The sequence below is a fragment of the Mus musculus genome, chromosome 9 (assembly GCF_000001635.26).
Source record: "Mus musculus strain C57BL/6J chromosome 9, GRCm38.p6 C57BL/6J".
NCBI lineage: Eukaryota > Metazoa > Chordata > Mammalia > Rodentia > Muridae > Mus > Mus musculus.
In genome coordinates this window covers 117,176,926-117,194,988 of record NC_000075.6, presented here as the reverse complement: position 1 = coordinate 117,194,988, position 18,063 = coordinate 117,176,926, and the positions used below count along the sequence as shown (strand labels likewise).

The window sequence follows — 18,063 nt, the reverse complement described above, 5'->3', positions numbered from 1 at the left end:
TGTCCTCTGACCTCCATTGCTGTGGCACAAATACACAGTAATGTGACACAGACTAGAGTCATCTGGGAAGAGGGAACCTCAGTTCAGGGAGGGCTCCGTCAGACTGGTCTGAAGGCATTGTCTTGATTATTGGTTGAAGTGGGAGGGCCCAGTCCCCTGCAGGCATTGACACCCTTGGGCAGATGGGCTGGAAGGGGAGGAAGAAAGATGAACATGAACTTGGGAACAAATGGGTAAGCGATGCCTCTCCAAGGTTCCTGCCTCTCATCCAGTTTGAGTTCCTGCCTGGCAACCTCTCTCTGCAACCAGCTGTGATCAGGGCGTGGCAGGCAAAGAAACACTTTCCTCCCCAAGACGCTTTTGGCCAGGGCTTTATCACTGAAATACAAAGCATATAAACACACACATACACACACACACACACACACACACACACACAAACAAACAAACAAACAAACACATAATAAAGTTAGTGTTAAACCTTAGCTGGGATTTTTTTTTTAAAGTAAGAGACTATTTTGTCTGCTTTGGACCAGGGCTTTATCACAGAAATATAAAACAAATCAATACACACACACACACACACACACACACACACACACACACACACACAGAGAGAGAGAGAGAGTGAGAGAGAGAGAGAGAGAGAGGGAGAGAGAGAGAGAGAGAGAGAGAGAGAATACATAAGAAAATAAATAAATAAAAGTTGATACAAAACTTTGACCAGGTTATAAAAATCAAGTAAGAGGCTGGACTGTCTGAATGATTTTCTGTTCCTAGTTTTGGTTCAATATTTTCTTAAAGCGATGCTTCCCATTATTTTTTTATGGATTGTGTTCTGCAATCACACGGAGGGTTTTCAAAGACCCTGATCACTCTATAATTTTTAAGAAACAATATTCTGTTTTTATATTCAGTTTAATGGCTTTCTCTACCATCCTGTAGCTCTGAAGCCGGGGATGATAAATCAAAAACTAATACTTCCAAGCACCTCACAAAAATAAGAGCCTCTGATAGATTAAATGTAGGCTAAATGAGGCCCATGGCTGATTGGTTCTAATTAGACGTAAGGTAAATGTTCTCACAGCTGCGCGGGCTCTCCACACTGCCCTTTGCAGAATCATTTGAAAATATTTTGGGTCTGCTGTTGCTGAGACAATATGGCTTGGCAGCCTATTGCTAACTTCATAAGCTTGACACATTCGTCATGTAGACAATGTTCTTTATATGCAAAGCTGTCAGGCAGACTGAGTCTATAATTCTTCAGTGCATGAAATCATATGATGAAGCCCCGGTATCAAATTGGAAGCTGTGCTGGCGTTTGGAATCTTTCAGGCATGGGTTAGAATTGTTTTATGACAGATACTCTTTTTACGACATTCATCAGTTATGTTTTTGCAGCATAACTCTAACTGTAGGTCTGCCTTTTTTGCTTGTTTGTTACTGTTGCTGTTTACATATTGGATGATGAGCCTGCTTCTAGGTTATGTTTGACATCGTGTGTGTGTGTGTGTGTGTGTGTGTGTGTGTGTGTCTGTGCATAGGAGTTCGACTGCTCATGCACACATGAGGAAGCCAGAGGAAAATGTCAGATGTCACCTAACTCTGACTTATTCTTTTGAGACAGAGCCAGTGAACCTGGAGTCAGACCAGCTGGCTTGCAAGCACCGAAGAGCTTCTCGCTTCTGCCCTATGCTGGTGTTGCAAGCCGCTGGTTTTTTGCGTGGTTGCTGAGCCTTGAATTGAGGATGTTGTTTTACCTACTGAGCCATTTCCTCACCTCTATGCTTGGATGTTTTAAAAGGACTACCTTCACCCTCACTCTTGCTTTCCAGACCCGCTCCAGAAGGTAGGAGGCAGCAGTTATCTGCTTCCTTGGTTTGATTAGCTCTCCAAAGATAACACACATCAATGCACATAAAGTGTCGCTTCATCCCAGAAGTGCAAGCTGTGTGTGATACCAAGCTCATGTTGGACTGACCAGTGGGAGAATCCATACAAAGTCTGCATATAGCCCAAGGGGGTGGATTTGGGAGGGTCAGTTTACATATTTTATGCAGTGGTGAAAGTTCTCAAGAAAGCGAGCCACCCATGGCAGCTTCGGGGGCTAAATGAGGAAAGGAACGGCTTGAAGAATGCACACAGCCCATGTGCTTCAGGCAGCCCCTTGGCAAGCAAGTTCCTGTTGCAGAGTGGGCTGCCCGCCAACACTCTGCTAAACACTCCCCTGTGCTTCATGCCCTGGAATGTGGGAGACGCTGTAACTCTGGGAAGGCCCATTCTATAATGTCTGTCATGGCTAGAGCTTGCCAGGCCTCAGAGCCACCCATCTCAGAACCCAACATGGCAGGGACAGGGTTTGGCCTGAGCGTGAAGCTGCTGAGATGTGCACTCTAGTCTCTCTCTCTCTCTCTCTCTCTCTCTCTCTCTCTCTCTCTCTCTCTCTCTCTCTCTCTCTCATTTCTTCCCTCCTCCACCCCTTCCTCCTCCTGAATTGTTTTATTTCTGAAGGGACGCCTGCTTTGCATGTTTTGGAATGATTATAAGATGTCCACGGTGAGCAACTCTCTCTTGGGTGTGGGGCTGTGCAAACCCGATTTCCCAGCTGCTCAGCCTTTCTGGTTTTTCTTAACAAAAGAAAACCCGTTCTTCTGCGGCCCCATAAGTTCACTGCAAAGCCTCCATCTGGAACGAATTCGGCATCTTTAACAAATATGTGTTCTCTCTTCAAAACCCATCTAAAAATAGTGCTCAGGCAAGGCAGACGAAAATATTTTGACGTTTTCGGTGTTTCGTGGGGTAAGCACAGTTTGAAACAGGCTGTCGGTTAATTTTCACACGAGCAAGAGCCGATGTACTTTTTCTGTCTGCGTGCACAGTGTATTTTACTCCAGGGTGATTTCTGATTCAAAACATAACATAGCAATTGTGTTTGTTAGAAAGCCCAGCTTTTATCACAGCTGGCCCTCATACAGAATTCAGGTTACAAGTACCCAAAGAGAAATGTTCAATTGAGTTCTCCTGACATATGACAGTATTCTTAAAAAAAAAATAGTTTTGCGTGAGGAAAAACATAGCTATCCTAAGAGGAGTCCTTATGATCTACATTGCAAATCATATTAAGGTGTTGACTTCAGTTCCAAATGAGGGTTTGCCCTTTTAAGCCAAGTGCCTCTGCCACATGTCCTTATCTGGGAGTCTGACACAGGATTATCACTATAAGGGCAGCCTGGGCTAAACAGTGATAATGCTCAAAAACAAAAATAGAAAAGAAAAAGAAAGAAAAGAAAGGCTGCAAGGTTGGCAGAGCAGCTAAGAACACTTTCTACTCTTGCAAAAGCAACCGAATCCAGTTCCCCACATCTGTGTCAGGCAGCTCATGACTGCCACAAACTTCAGGTCTATGGGAGGTGATGCTCTCTTCTGGCTTCCGTGTGCACTGAACACATGTGCATACACACTTCGAAACAAATATAAAGCAGTATATCTAATATTACAGACCCAGGAAATGTTTTAAAAGTCTTCAAAAAGCAGAATGCATTCTGTCATTTATTAATTAATCAGCTACTATGTGTTAACCACTGTGAAAGAGATTCCATATATAGGCCATATAAAGTGTAATAGCTATACAGCTACATGCTTTAATTGACTCATGTGAATTTTTGACTCTGTGATGGAGAACTGAAGCTGGCAAGGTTTAGCACATGGCTCTAGGCGATGTGGGTGGTTCACATTGAGAAACATAATCAAACCAAGCCTCATACTCTGCTTCCCGATTTTACATCCTCTTTGAGTAAAGAAGAAAAGAGTAATTATTTATCTTTTTGTATAATATCCATATTTAAATTATTAGACAAAGTCAAGTTCAGATCCAGTGCATCTCCTTTTTCTTGGCTCTCTAATACTCTCTGATGCTCTAACATATAGATCCAGTGTATCTCCTTTTTCTTGGCTCTCTAATACTCTCTGATGCTCTAATGTATAGAGTCTGGGACTGGATTTTTAACAAGGTTATCATTAGAGCCTCCTTGTTTCATTTTGTTATCTTATAGATCTCCATAAAATCAGGGGGAAATGTTGCAACTTAAAATTGATGGAGATGTAGACAAGTGTTTATTAATTATTGAAAACATGGCTAAAATAGAATCAATTACTGGTAGCTGGCATGTCCTTTTAGGTAGGTTTTTAACGTTTGGGAATTCTCTTGTTTGATCAAAACTGCTCTTCCTATAATAAGCACAGATTCTGTTTGGTGCAGTCAGCTTTAAGAGCCCAAACAATGAGAACTGTTCAGGTTTAGATGCACAGCCCAGTGTCACACTGCTGTTCGTTCTCTGAATGCCTAGAATCCCAGATGCAGAGCAGTAGGTTGCATGCAGTGAGGTGCATCTCCTTAGGTTGCAGCACAAAACACCATCTTGAGGCTGTAGTCTAGAAAAGAGTGAATTAGTTGGGAAATAAGCCCATTGCTGTCCCAATTCCCAGGATTGAACTTGGGTCTTCTACCTTTGCATCTCCATTTTAAATATGTTTTTAATAGGTTCAACAGTACCTAGCAGCAGACTCTGCACCCAAGACCAAGGAAAGCTCATAATAGAAAGGTCTGGACCCAATCTACATTCTGCATGTCTGGGTCTCTCTCTCCCTCTCTCTCTTTTCTTTTCTCCTAAAAGCCACAACGATTTTGTCTTTGATTTGCATTCATTTTTATGTGCCAACTACAAACTATCAGTCCCAGCATCTTAGACACTATAAATGAGGCTTAGCATGTATTTTATACTTCATCAGTGAATTATATAATAGCAAGTGAGGTGTCTCATACTTTCCAGATTGACGTCAGTTGAGGCACCAGAAAAGAGTAAACTGGCTTGCCTTCAGTTCTATAATCATGGCCCTTGTCGACTATAGACCAGAATCTCTCCTGCAAAAGTTTAGCATAGTGAGCTTTCAAAGTGTGGCCCCTTAAATAGCAGCTGCAACACCTTCCAGGAAGTTGGAATTAATGTATATCTTCAGATACCTTCCCAGACTGACTGAGTCAGAAGATGTGCACGGGACTTAGCGATCTGTGCCTTTAAACCTTTCTGAGGGCTGAGACTCCATTAGTAAAGTGTCTAGACAGCATGAGGGCCTGAGTTTGACTCCTTAGAAGCCATAAGGAAAAGGAAAACAAAACCCAAACTGGGCGTGGTGGCCTGCATTCATAATGTTAGAGCCAAATAGGCAAACACCGGCAGATCCCCGGAGCTGCTCACCAGACGTCCTGGCTTATCCTAGGAGCTCTGGAATGGCAGGAGACCCTGTGTCAAAAATCTACTGTGGACTGCTCCTGGAGAATGTCAACCAAAGTTATCTTCTGGCCAGTACATGCAATGGTATTCATATGCATTTGCACACACTTATACGCACATGTATATACACATACACACACATATACATTTACACACTCACACATGCATAAACACACACATATGCATACAAACATGAGCACATGCATGTGTACACATTCATACACATGTGCACACATGCACTTGCTATGCTCACACATGAACATACATGCATTCACATACCTGTACGTGCACACACTGTTTTAATTAGGGTTTTACTGCTGTGAACAGACACCATGACCAAAGCAACTCTCATAAGGACAACATTGAATTGGAACTGGCTTACAGGTTCAGAGGATTAGTTAATTATCATCAAGGCAGGAACATGGCAGCATCCAAGCAGGTGTGGTGCAGGAGGAGCTGAGAGTTCTACATCTTCATCTGAAGGCTGCTAGCAGAATACTGGCTTCCAGGCAGCTAGGTCAAGGGTATTAAAGCCCACACCCACAAGCCCACACTTACTCCAGTGAGGCCACATCTCCTAACAGTGCCACTCCCTGTGCCAACCACACACACACACACACACACACACACACACACACACACACACACACAAAACCCTACCTTTCAGGTAGTCCTGATGAACACTCATATATAAAAGCTACCATTCCACCTATTTAGATTATACCAGAGAGGTTTTGTTCCCTTTCTTTCTGCTCCCCTCTGTTTCTTCTTTCTCTTATCCCTTCCCCGAATAATTTAATTCCTCCCTGGTACTATTTTTGTTCTGTAAATACCTCAGATTCTTTGTTCTACATAATTAATGACTTTAAAATATCTATGTTATTAAGATGTCACTATGTCAGCTGTCATTTGGGACTCCTGACAGTGTTTTGGATCAAGCTTGCCCCGCCTATGTGAACCAGTGGCCCAGCATCATCAAAACCTTGGTTTTGGTGTCATTCTTGGCAAGCATGTTTGCTCATTTCAGTGATGACCTGGCTTGTTATGTCTGCTTCACTGGCTACTAATTGGCATGCTTTTTAACAGACACCACTCAGTGGTCAGCCACTGGAAGCCAGACTCCTCTCTCTCACTATTCTGTGACTCCTGTGTGTGATGATTCCTTGGCGGCATCTCTGGGAGGCAGGATTAGCATGGAAGCCTGCCTTCTCGAGGACCCAGCCCATAACTCTCCTGCAGATCAGTTGGGAAGTTTCATTCTTCAAGCTCTGATGCTCAATTCCCCTTTTTTACCAACACTAAATTCAGTTCATTATCCTTGTCTGACTGAAGACAAGTGAAGACCAAAGGCATGTACAAATGAAAACAAAACCTAGGAAGCAGCACTGTGGAGTGTGCCCGATAGGACCTCGGTTCTCTGTTGGTGTTCTGTGTGCTGGTATGAGCGCCGGGAGCGGGAGGCGGGTCCCCATAAGTGTGGAGCTGCTGTTTTGAATTTCTTGTCTTCTGTTGTCCAAAAATATCTGAGAAATGTTATGTTGCAGACATTAATCATGGTTATTAAGCAAGAAGATCGGAGAGCCTCGTAGGTGTTGCTTAACTCCTAACAGCACTACAAGGTGTACAGACAGTGCAGATATGCCTTAATCCTTTGGACTTTTTTATTTAGAGCAGAATTTGGGTGGGAAGACAATTCCACAAGTAAACTGCTTCATTGCAAGCAGGAAGATCTGAGTTCAGATCAGCAGAAACCATATAAGACAAAACCACAGCAAAAATAAAATAAAATAAAAGCCCGCAGACTGATAATATCAGGCCTGGAGAGGCAGAGGTGATTGATTGGTCCATGGGGCTGGATGGACAGACAGCCTAGCCTATCAGTTAACTGCACCGAAGGCCTAGCCGGCCGGGCGGAACTTGTTTGTCCTTTGGTGCCAAGGTACACATACATATTCATATACACATGTGCAAAGGTGCATGAACGAACACATTTATTCTGAATGTGAAAAGTTTCAAGATGGCGGCAGGAGACAATTCGTCAAGAACACCTTCTAAGCAAGAGCCCCTTGCTTGACAATGCTCCCCCAAAACTGGCAACTGTCTCCCCTTGGCAACTCTCCCAATAGATTTTTCTCCTTTGCCCAATCCACAGAAGCAGGGGCAAGCTGTCTCCTGACAGAATGCAGTTTGTAGAGTCTGGTACACAGACAGCATCTCTCCTCTTAATGGGGGGATTTTGAGAATCAAGGAGTACTTTCTCTGGTGGTCAAATAAATTGAAAATGAACGTGTCTCAAAATCACTTGTATCTATCCCATTTGTCAAGCTCATAGCATCAGCTTCAGGATTGTATTAGCCAGCTTTGGCGAAATGCCAAATCCTTCTTCATATTCAACCGTCAAGAATCTTTACAGGAGATTCCAGAACGCCTTTGCTGGAATCCATTATGGCAAGCAGCAGCAAAACCAGTCTGCTACGATCCCGTGAAATGAATTCCGTGTTTTAGGAGATGTCAAATATCCTTGTTTCTTCTGTGTTTGGATAAGATAATTATATCCTAGTGTTTCAGGGGCATAGCCAAAATGGTAGCAAATCAAATACATTGTATATTATTACCCTTTCATACATAGGAATATATATGACACGTGTGCATATATATGTATAAGTATTATATGAACAGTTTAGAATGAGGTAGATCCTGTTTGAACAGATGAAAACCCATTTTAATTTGTTTGAAATATTCTTGGGTTTGTGTTCTTAGGTTTTAATCTTCCAGCAGCACATGAGAGGTTATGTACATCACTCCCAGAGTCTAGAGCTGGCCACCAACAATGACCCTTTTGCCGTTGGGGAGAGCAGAACCATCTATGTGTATATGTACATAGGCAATGCTCTTGTAAAACACATATAAAAAGCAGAGAATTAAGCACTGCAGTCTTCAATCTTTTCTTATGGACAGAGGCTGGAGAGATGGTTCAGCAGTTAAGAGCACTGACTGCTCTTGCTGGGGACTGGAGTTTGGTTCCTAGCACCTAACCCTGGAGGCTCACAAGCACCAGTAACTCTCTCTCTCTCTCTCTCTCTCTCTCTCTCTCTCTCTCTCTCTCTCTCACACACACACACACACACACACACACACTGAAATAAGTAGTAAGCACTACTCTTTCTATCAAATGCATACAACTGACCTGATAGTGGTAATTGAATAAAAAGTTACATTCAGACCATTAAGGCAACATTCTTATGTTCTCTGGTCTCCTGATGGGCCATTTGGACAGATATAGATCATCACCCATCTTTTCAGATAAAGCAAGAGATTCAGGGAAGGATAATGCTGCCCCTTGCCCCACTGAGGAGCTCCAACACTGGTTGGTCGCACTGCTAAAATACACACATTTCCCATACTGTCTGCCATCGTCAGGCAAAACATTGCAATATTTCCTCAGTATCTCACTTGACGATCTCTCTTCCTTCCAGCTCTTTCATATTGAATAAGTCATGTAATTAATATTCGACTTGACCAAGGTGCTTATTAAAGCTCCGGGGAGCTGAGGGGAATTTTCTTTGCTCTGATGACCTGGCTGTGTTCTTGTCCTCAGAGCAGGTCATCACAGCTTGGTTTCCATAGTGTCCTCTGCTCTGAATTAACAATGTGTATTTATCCCTGGAAGTCTGTAATCCCGCTAAGAGGCTCCGCCTATTTATCATGTGTAGAATTGTTATCATCTTCCATCTTTCACTATCTAAAACAATAATTACCCTCGCACAAAGGCATTTTCCTTTTGAGAGAGTAAAGCCGTGCTCTGCACTTTAAGGACCATGACAAACCCTTGCTAATTGGATTTTATTTGACTGGATTAAAATCAGAGGGGCGAATTTTCTGTTGTCTGTAACTTCACCTTTATGGCTTGGCCTTCTCAAAGCATTGTGTGCTCAGGTAAGATTCATCTCCAGGAACACAGATAGTGTAGTCAAAGAGGAGAGAGTTGCAGAAAGATACAATGAACCTTGATGCATTCATTGGAAGATACATTTTCAAACTGAAACTGTGGGGATAAATATAGATTGGTTCTGAGTTCTGAGCGCAGTCAGGAAGGGGCACCTTTCATGTGAACACAGAGAGGCAACTGGTTTCCTGGCAAATGGTTTAGCAATAACCTGTGAGGTTCCTGATGGATTGCAATCACTCTGTAGTCTGAAAACGGAACAGTGGTGTTACTTAAAAACAAACAAACAAACAAAAAACAAGCAAACAAAAAAATCTGTCCTTTAAAATATGACTCTGGGGATAAGAGTATAGAAATAGCTAATGTAGGCCACGGAAACGTAATGGCTCACACAGCACAACCTACCTGAACACCTGAAATAACTTTAAGGGGGCGACTGGGGGGTTTTCTTAGTTGCCAAGAATATAATTACCTATTTTGAGCAGTTATGTTAAATTCTGTAATTGTACTTTGTGTCAGATGATTTATTTATTGATTGATTATTTAATTTATTTATTTAGTCAGACGATCAATAATAAATCTTCTTTACATTATATAAACAGTCTGTGTGTTTGAGGATGAGACAGAGAGGATCATGGTTTCTTCCTCAGTATAAATATTTGTCTTTAAGTTTGTAAGAAAAGAGACACACTCAAAAGCCAAAATGCAAAATACAAAAACAAAAAACCAAAACCATTCTTTTTCATTATATTAAGCAGCTTGTAGGGGGAAAAGTGATTTTTTTTTCTGGCTCATCTCAGAGACTGAAATTCTAAACGTATATGTAATATATCATACACGTAAGTATGACATGACAGTAAAGGTTTAGGTATTAGGAAAGATTTTTTAGAAATTTCTGAAATGTTTGTAAATCTGTATAATAACTATTTAGTGACATATTCGTGTCTATTGATTTTATTACATTTTACTTATTTATCTATTTAGTGCGTGTGTGTGTGTGTGTGTGTGTGTGTGTGTGTGTGTATGTGTGTATGTATATTTACATGCCATCACATCAAGTGCAGGTCAGAGGACAGCTTTTAAGAGGTGGTTTTCTCCTTCCACCATGTATGTTCCAAGGGTTGATTTCAATTCATCAAGTGAAATATGTATAAATGACCTGAGGAAGAATCATGATTCCAGCTAAAGTCCTGGGTTCTTATATGATAATATTTTGGTAGAATAGTTCATAGTCATGTCTATAAACGATGCCATAGACTTTATCTCTAAGGATAGGCCCGAACACGCAAGAAAGTCATGTGTTTCTGCCTTAAGTAGCCTAACACTGGCAGTGTTGCCAGGATTAAATGAACTGCCATGATCAGCACGGAACAATGCAGCTTAACACATACAATATCCTGGTCTATATGTGAATACTTTTGACAATTTTTAAAACAAACTTTGCTACTAAAGAAAAGTGATTTACATTATAAATAAGTAATATTAACTAATGTTAAATATGCAGTACCTTCTCTTCCATGGGGCTATAATATTTTCCTCTAATGAAAATAATGTGCTATTAAATCCCAGAAAAAGTCCCTAACTTCAAAGGCAGAAGGCAGTGTTCCCCTCACTAGAACACAGAGAATGGCGGTAAAGGAATGCATTGAGGAAACTGGGTCCTAGTGACTCTTTACTCTCTGAATCACCTCTACTTAGAAAGTATTTCCATAAAATAGTTGAGCAAACACACGGGCATAAACTGAACCTTCCTCCTGCTATTGATCATAAGGCTAGGAAGTCTCATGAACCCTGAAATGAGCAGAGGGCATTCTCCCCCTGTCTTCTCTTTGATGTTTTCAGGGCGCTGGCCAGATCCCTGGTCCTTTTATCTACATTGTTCTCGTTCTTAATTAAGGTAATGCTCTGCAGACTTACACAGTGGTGTTTACATTTTATCAATAAGAAAGTGAGCTCACACAATAACAGGGTTATACAAAGGTGAGTTTTGAACTTAGAGCATTCATACATGTATAGAATGAAAGCAGATCAAACCCACTCCTCATTTTTCCCCTCCAAGTTCCCCTGGATCCCTGTCCATGCTCCCCTCTCAGCTTCATGTCACACAATAGCTGTGGCCACAGCTCCTTCCTAAGTGTGTGTTACATAATATAGTGACCCAGGAAGATGAAATCACATCTTGTTGTCTGAGAAGGATTGCCTGAATCGTTCTGGCTTATGGGAATATCTGTGAGGGATTGTTCTGGTTGGCGATGATGTACTCAGTGTGTGCTGGATCGTTATTTGTCAACTTGACAAAAGCTAGGGTCTTCTGGGAAGAGGGAACTTCAATTGAGAAAATGCCTCCATCAGCTTGGCCTATAAACAAGTCTTTAGGAGTATTTTCTTGATTAATGATAGATATAGGAGAATCCAGCCATCTATGGGCATTGCTATCCCCTATGTAGGTATGAGATACCAGCCTGAGCAAGTCATGAGGAGTTCCTGCCTCAATTCCTGCTACCATGTTCCTGCCTCACTTCCTGCCCTGCCTTCCCTTCATGATGAAACATCAACTGTAAAGGGACAGGGTTTATCAAAGCAAGCCAGGATAGGGGGCTCAGCCCACTGTGGGCAGCACTATCCTTAGGCAGGTGATCTAGGTTGTAGATTAACACTGGCAAAACATAGACCTGTGAGCAAGCCATCAGTCAGCATACCTCCAGGCTTCATACTGTATATTTTGGCTGTGACTCAGTTCCTTGCTTCATGGTAACTTTTCATGGAGTAGTCAACAACAGAAAAGCAAACTAGAACACTGTATTTCTTCCAGGAAAGCCGTTTCCTATCATCCACGTCATCTGTCTATTGCTCTTGCAGTGCACGGGTATTGTGGACTCTGTGATGGTATTATACATAGCTTGTAATACAACAGCAGGACCACATGGCCTGTGAAACCTCTCCCCAAGATGGCGGTCACTGTGGTACTGAAAAGGACAACAGATAAGATCTCCCCAAAAGTCACATTCCCCTTAATTATTCAAGGGCAATTGAAATTCTCTTTTGTTCTGCCTCGCCAGGCCGGTTCAGACCCTTCTTTCGGGAATTGCTGGTACTGTGCAAGTTCCCAATCGCAGCGCCTATTTTTAGTGCCTTAAGGTTTCCTGTGTCTATAAATGGCATTCCCTCTGTGCAGGCTAATGTCTTAAATGCAGTCCAAAATCAATTAGCTATTATGTGCAACAAGGCTGTGCATTAGCAAGGTGAATGTTCTCTTGTGTGTTTGATCGTCGGTATCTGGCACCCAGACCTCTGGTAAGAATTGGGGACAGTCCCTGGTGCTTTCCTTGAAGCAACCTAAGAAGCCAGACAACTTCACACACATGCTTCTCCTGCCTCCCTTCCCTCAACAAACATGTTAGTCACGTTTTCAATATTAATTACATAGGCCATCAAAGCAGATCACCTAGCCATTTTATCCATAAAGTCTCCTTCAGGAACGGCCACAGAGACGACCCCTAGAGCCTGTCACCACTGACCCTAGCCCAGCTCTGCAGAACTCTTGGTTACAGCAGTCTTAATTATCAAACCTCTGATACCAACCTTCCTATAGACACCATTTAGCCCACTTCTAGACAAGACTTGGCAGCCCTATTTGTCTTGTTAAAGACCCTGAAGTTAAATTACTGCCTCTTTGTTTTCCTTCAAGGCTCACTTGCTAGTTATGGTGGAAGAGAGCTATTGACCGGGTCTTACATTCATCTCCACTTCCTTTATTATTTTAAATGATTTCTCCAGGCTACAGGGCAGCAATTTGCATGTCTTGTTCAATGAATTCTACCTGATAGTTCTGTCTATACCTTTCCTTGGGAAGAGAACAGGAAATCTGCAAATGGATAAATTGTCTCTTGACAACTCCTGGGTTGATCTACTCTGGCACAGAAATGCTGTAGATGTTAATGTTCGCCATGAAGACACTTATTGACAGGGAGTCCTGCAATCTTAACAGTATTGAAGCAAGAGAAGTATTTTTATATTATTCTTTAGGGTGTGTGTTCATGTTTATATGTGTGTGTGTATGTGTGTATGTGTGTGTTTTTATATGTGTGTATGAGTGTGTGTGTTTATATGTGTGTATATATGTGTATGTGTGTATATGTGTGTATGAGTGTGTGTGTTTATATGTGTATGTGTGTAAATGTGTATTTTTGTATATGTATGAGTGTGTGTATGTGTGTGTTTATATGTGTATGTGTGTATATGTATGTTTGTGCATATGTGTGTTACATGTTTGAACGTGTTTGCACATGTCAATGTAATATGTCTTTCTCTACTGCTCTCCACCTTAGTTTTTGACACAGGGTTTCCCACTGAGCTTGGAGCTTCTTGGTTTGGTTATGGTGCCTGGCCAGTGAGCTCCTGCCCCCATTTCCTGGAGTTCCACAACTGGGATTCCAGTTGGGCCCTTGTTTGTACATCCTGATGGATCAAACTCAAGTCCTCTACCAACTAAGCCATCTTCCCGGCCCTAGCCCATTTTTATCTCTCCCATGTTTCTGGCTGTAGGCTCTTTTATTGAAAACTCAATGTCCACATGTGCAGAAGGAACAGATGGAAATAACTCTTGGGGGACATAGCTTTTCCCATCCATACATTTCACTTGCCTGGCATGTGACTTTCTCTTCCAACATGATGCGCATGTCAGCATGCCACTCACAAGCGTCCAACCAGTTATAGGGCCCCCATTTCAACTGTCACTTGCTGCCAAAAGAGGTTTCTCTGACAGAGGCTGAGCGCCATACTGTTCCAGGAATATGCACGTAAAACATTACAAAGCAAAACATCAGTAGTAAGTTCCCCCACCGGCCATGTGGCTTTGATGTCAATGACTTATCCGTGAAATTGGGCTTGTTATTCCAGCCCTCTGGCGAGATTTCTAACTAGGATGGGATACGGAAGGGGCACACTGGAGAAAAACAGGGAACTTTTACATACACCCAGAGCTGGTCTGTGTTAGTGTCATTCTCCATTGGACTGCCTTGCTCCCTGTTAGATTAGAAAGATGGTCATAGAAAAACAGCAGATACCATTGTGTAGAATGGGACTCAGGATTTTGTGTGCATCAAAGCAGTGAAAGCTGTGTTCTTGAGCTACCCAAATGAGGGGGAGATGCAGATTTGTTTCTGCTTTATATTTCCATTTAAGCTAATTTCTGGTATGATGTGAATTATAGAGAAGGCATTGTGGTTTGAATGCCGTATCACCCCTAGTCTCAGGCATTTGAGCACCTGGCCCCAATTGATGATGCTTTTTGGTGAGGCTTTGACCATATGGCTTTATTGGAGGAAGCGTGTCACTGGAGGCTTGGGGAGCTTAAAGATTTCCCTCCCTCTCAGTTCCCTCTCTGTGCATGCATCTTGCTTGCGGTTTGAGATGTGGGCCCTCGCTGGCTGCTTTAGCCACCCTGCCTGCAGTTCTGTAGTTTCTGCTCTGACATCTGTACTCTAGCCATCTGGTACCATAACCCCAAATTAACTCTTTCTTCTATAAGTTGCCTTGGTCAATGGTGTTTCATCACAGCAGCAGGAACACAAGTAACAGAGGCATTAAGTCTTACAAGTTCAGAACACCCAAGGTTCCCTGGATTCATTGTAACACAGTAACACAGGCATTACAAGTTCAGAACACAAGTAACACTGGCATTAAGTCTTACAAGTTCAGAACACCCAAGGTTCCCTGGATTCATTGTAACACAGTAACACAGGCATTACAAGTTCAGAACACAAGTAACACTGGCATTAAGTCTTACAAGTTCAGAACACCCAAGGTTCCCTGGATCAGATGGGCGCCAAGCTATTGTGAGAAACAGTGCTTCTCCCAGGCTTCTGTTTACCCAGCAGTTACATTTCTCTATCCCCGTGAGAGCTGAGGTTTGATGTTGCAAGGTGGGAACTCTCAGAGTACAAAGAAAATATCCTATGGGAGAACTCCTTTGGCCCCAAAGCCTAACATTTCAATAGCTGTTGACCGTAACTTTCAAGCTAAGAGAGATGTGAACAGCGGGTTCTTGCCAGGTTTGAGGCTTTCCTCCCTATTTATGTTCTGCAAAGCCTGATGGTGGGTTTTCATTTGATGCCTTAGGCTACATGAAAAAGTTTTACCAAGAATGTTGGGAATTCCAACAGGAAGTGTTGGGGCTCTGGAGGCTGATGGGAAAGGGGAAGAAAGGAGAGTTGTGAATGATCCTGCCCGTTCCTGCAATTTGAGGTCATGCTCTTTTTAACATCACACCTGATCTGCTTAGGGGAATGTTGGCAAACCATCAGGCTAACTTCCCAGCATTCTGAAGCTCAAGGCAAGCTGGGAGTCTGCGAGTGGCGCGTTCATAGGTGAGAGTTTCATGTGCTGCTTTCAGGTTGTTAATTTAAAAACAAATGTTTAATAAATAGGCCCTCTTAATTCTAATACATGAGACTAACTAAAATAAACTTGGTAGGCAAAAGAGTGGTCTCGGGACCCATTTGTTTTAATTTAGTAAAGCCAATCACTCCTTTAATCCTGCTAAATTATAGCCTACATTGTATATTCTTGCTAATTAAAGTTATTATCTATGGGGGGGGGAGCTGTGTTCAGGACGGGGCAGGAGTGGACCTCTTGGGAAGACTGCCATTTTGAGGAATTGCAGGAAAGAGTAAATTATGTGGATCTCACACAGCCACGGGGCTGTGATGAAGTTCCTACCACTGAAATTCAGGACTTGTGGTCCCGATAAGGTTTAGATGGAATCGCAGTCTCAATGGCTTGCTTTGGGAGCAGTGTACGGTAGACAGAGAACTCACAGTCTCCTGGGTTAAACTAGGAAGACAGAGGGAGTGCTAACCTATCCTTTAAAACATAGTCTTAAAGTTTTAAGACATTCATGTGTATAAGTGTATTGCTCTAATGTAGGTCTGTGTACCACATGTATGTCCAGTGCCCACAGAGGCAAGAAGAGGGTACAGGATCCCCCTGAAATGGGGCTGCAGACAGTCGTGAGCTGTCCTGTAGGTTTGGAGAACTAAACCCAAGTCCTGTGCAAGAGCAACAAGTGCTCTAAATCACTAAAACCATGCGTCCAGCCATAGTTATTTCCTACTAACTATTTTCTACTAACATTCCATAGTCATATGAAACACCTTGGCAGCCAAGATGATTCCTGGCTTCAACAATGTCAAGAATGTACTCATAGTAAGAACATAGCTGAAACATTTTGGAAAGGAACACAAGTGTGCTGAGCCATGTACATCAAGAGCAGATGAGATGAGCAGTAAGTGATTTTCCAGGTTCCCACTGTTATCGAAGTTGGGGGATCACACTCTGGGCTCCAAGCTAGGTTCAGCCACCTGTCCCCGGTGAGCCAACTAAAAGATCTAAATTATTAGCAGACACAGGAAAAAAAAAAAAAGAGATCGATTCAGCGAAGCCATGCTAGGTGAGGGACAAAGGTCCAGAGTGTCCCACAAGTTCTTGTTCTGAGGTGAAAGTGAAGCTTGAAGAGGGCCAAGGACATGCAAGTGTCAGCACTCTCAGGGAAGGCGTGTCTAGCTCCACATTAAGCCATCACTGTTCCTTCCTGTAGAGTGATCTCACAAGGTGTTAGTACTGTGTGCAATCTCTGTAGTGTGCATGTTCCCCAGTGTCTGGGCAAAGAAAAGATTCTTTCTTCCTTCTTGCTGAGATTCTTAGGAAATTCTCATTTCTTTGAGGGCCATTGTTTCAAAGAGTGTGATAGTCAGATTGAGAGACACTAGTCTTCGTTTCTTCCATCCCAGTTAGATTACCAATTATCCAGTTTCTGGACTGCTCTATTGTGAAGAAATACACATTTTTTTCTTATGTTCTCATCATTTTCTTACTCACATCTCTTTGCCGTCTCGTCAATGAAGCTAACTGAAGCTGAGCATAATTCCTCAAAGGGGATATAGCGTGAGCATATTCAGGTGAAATCATTTCTGTGACTTTTAATCAAGTCAGGAAATATCACTAAGGCACCACTGGGGCCGTGCGTAAAAGGAATGTTCTGAAACGCTACTCTGCTCCTGATACATGCGGGTAGACAAAACAGTACCCCAACTGTCTCCAGAAAGAGGAAGCTAATTTGTGCTATTCATCAGCAACCTTTCATTCACTGCCACATATTTGTGGTAGGCTGAAGGCCAGGAGAACTTTTTGCTCTTGACTCTTTTCTTATTAAAAAAAGAAGAAAGAAAGAACAGAGGAAAGAAGGAAGGAAGGAGGGAAGGAAGTAAGAAAGGAAGGAAGGAAGGAAGGAAGGAAGGAAGGAAGGAAGAATAGAGTGATAGCACTCCTCCTCTTGAGGAGGCCCCCTGCTATCAGGAAGCTATCAGAACCTGGCATCTGACCTTTAACAATGCCAGTAACCTTGAGCACTGTAGGTATGCTTGTTCAAACTGTGTTTGAGGCAGGAATGAATGAGAATCATTTTCACCAGTAATAATGGAAGAAAGGCTGTGGTCTCAACATCTTCCTCAGATCCTGACTTGCCAGATGAGAAACCCCAGAATCTTAATGTCTCCAAGGACCAATTTCCCCCTTAAGGTGAGCCAGGATCTGTTTTGAGATGCAAAGGCATGGTCCATTAGGAAATCAGACTGTGTGGCTCCTGTCTGCTAATCAATCTTTAATAAGAATATAGATCCATAGTAGTTCAAGTCTCTCTCTTGATAAAGTCTGTATGGAAAAGGGCTCTTTCAAGGTAGGGGAGGGGCCTCTTTCTCAGTTCTCCCCCACCTAGACTAAGAACTCTTATTTCTCACCCAGTCAGTGGCCCAGAAAGAAACAGGGAAG

At 42.5% G+C, this 18,063-nt stretch overlaps 1 protein-coding gene and 1 long non-coding RNA gene across 11 annotated transcripts in view, besides 1 other annotated feature; both read left to right on the top strand.

Moving 5' to 3' along the window:
* Positions 1-18,063, top strand: part of Rbms3 (RNA binding motif, single stranded interacting protein) — a 1,057,168-nt gene that overhangs the window by 434,925 nt on the left and 604,180 nt on the right. The gene's annotated exons all lie outside the window — the stretch shown is intronic.
* Gm39452 lies at positions 653-16,660 on the top strand. The gene is made up of 2 exons (XR_871333.2): positions 653-14,947; positions 15,044-16,660. It is a non-coding gene; the product is annotated as a predicted gene, 39452 (long non-coding RNA).
* Positions 1,310-3,775: an enhancer, noted in NCBI's record as "VISTA enhancer mm1697". NCBI's record gives its function as "enhancer in: facial mesenchyme[3/5]" and the evidence as "EXISTENCE:transgenic organism evidence [ECO:0001131][PMID:17130149]".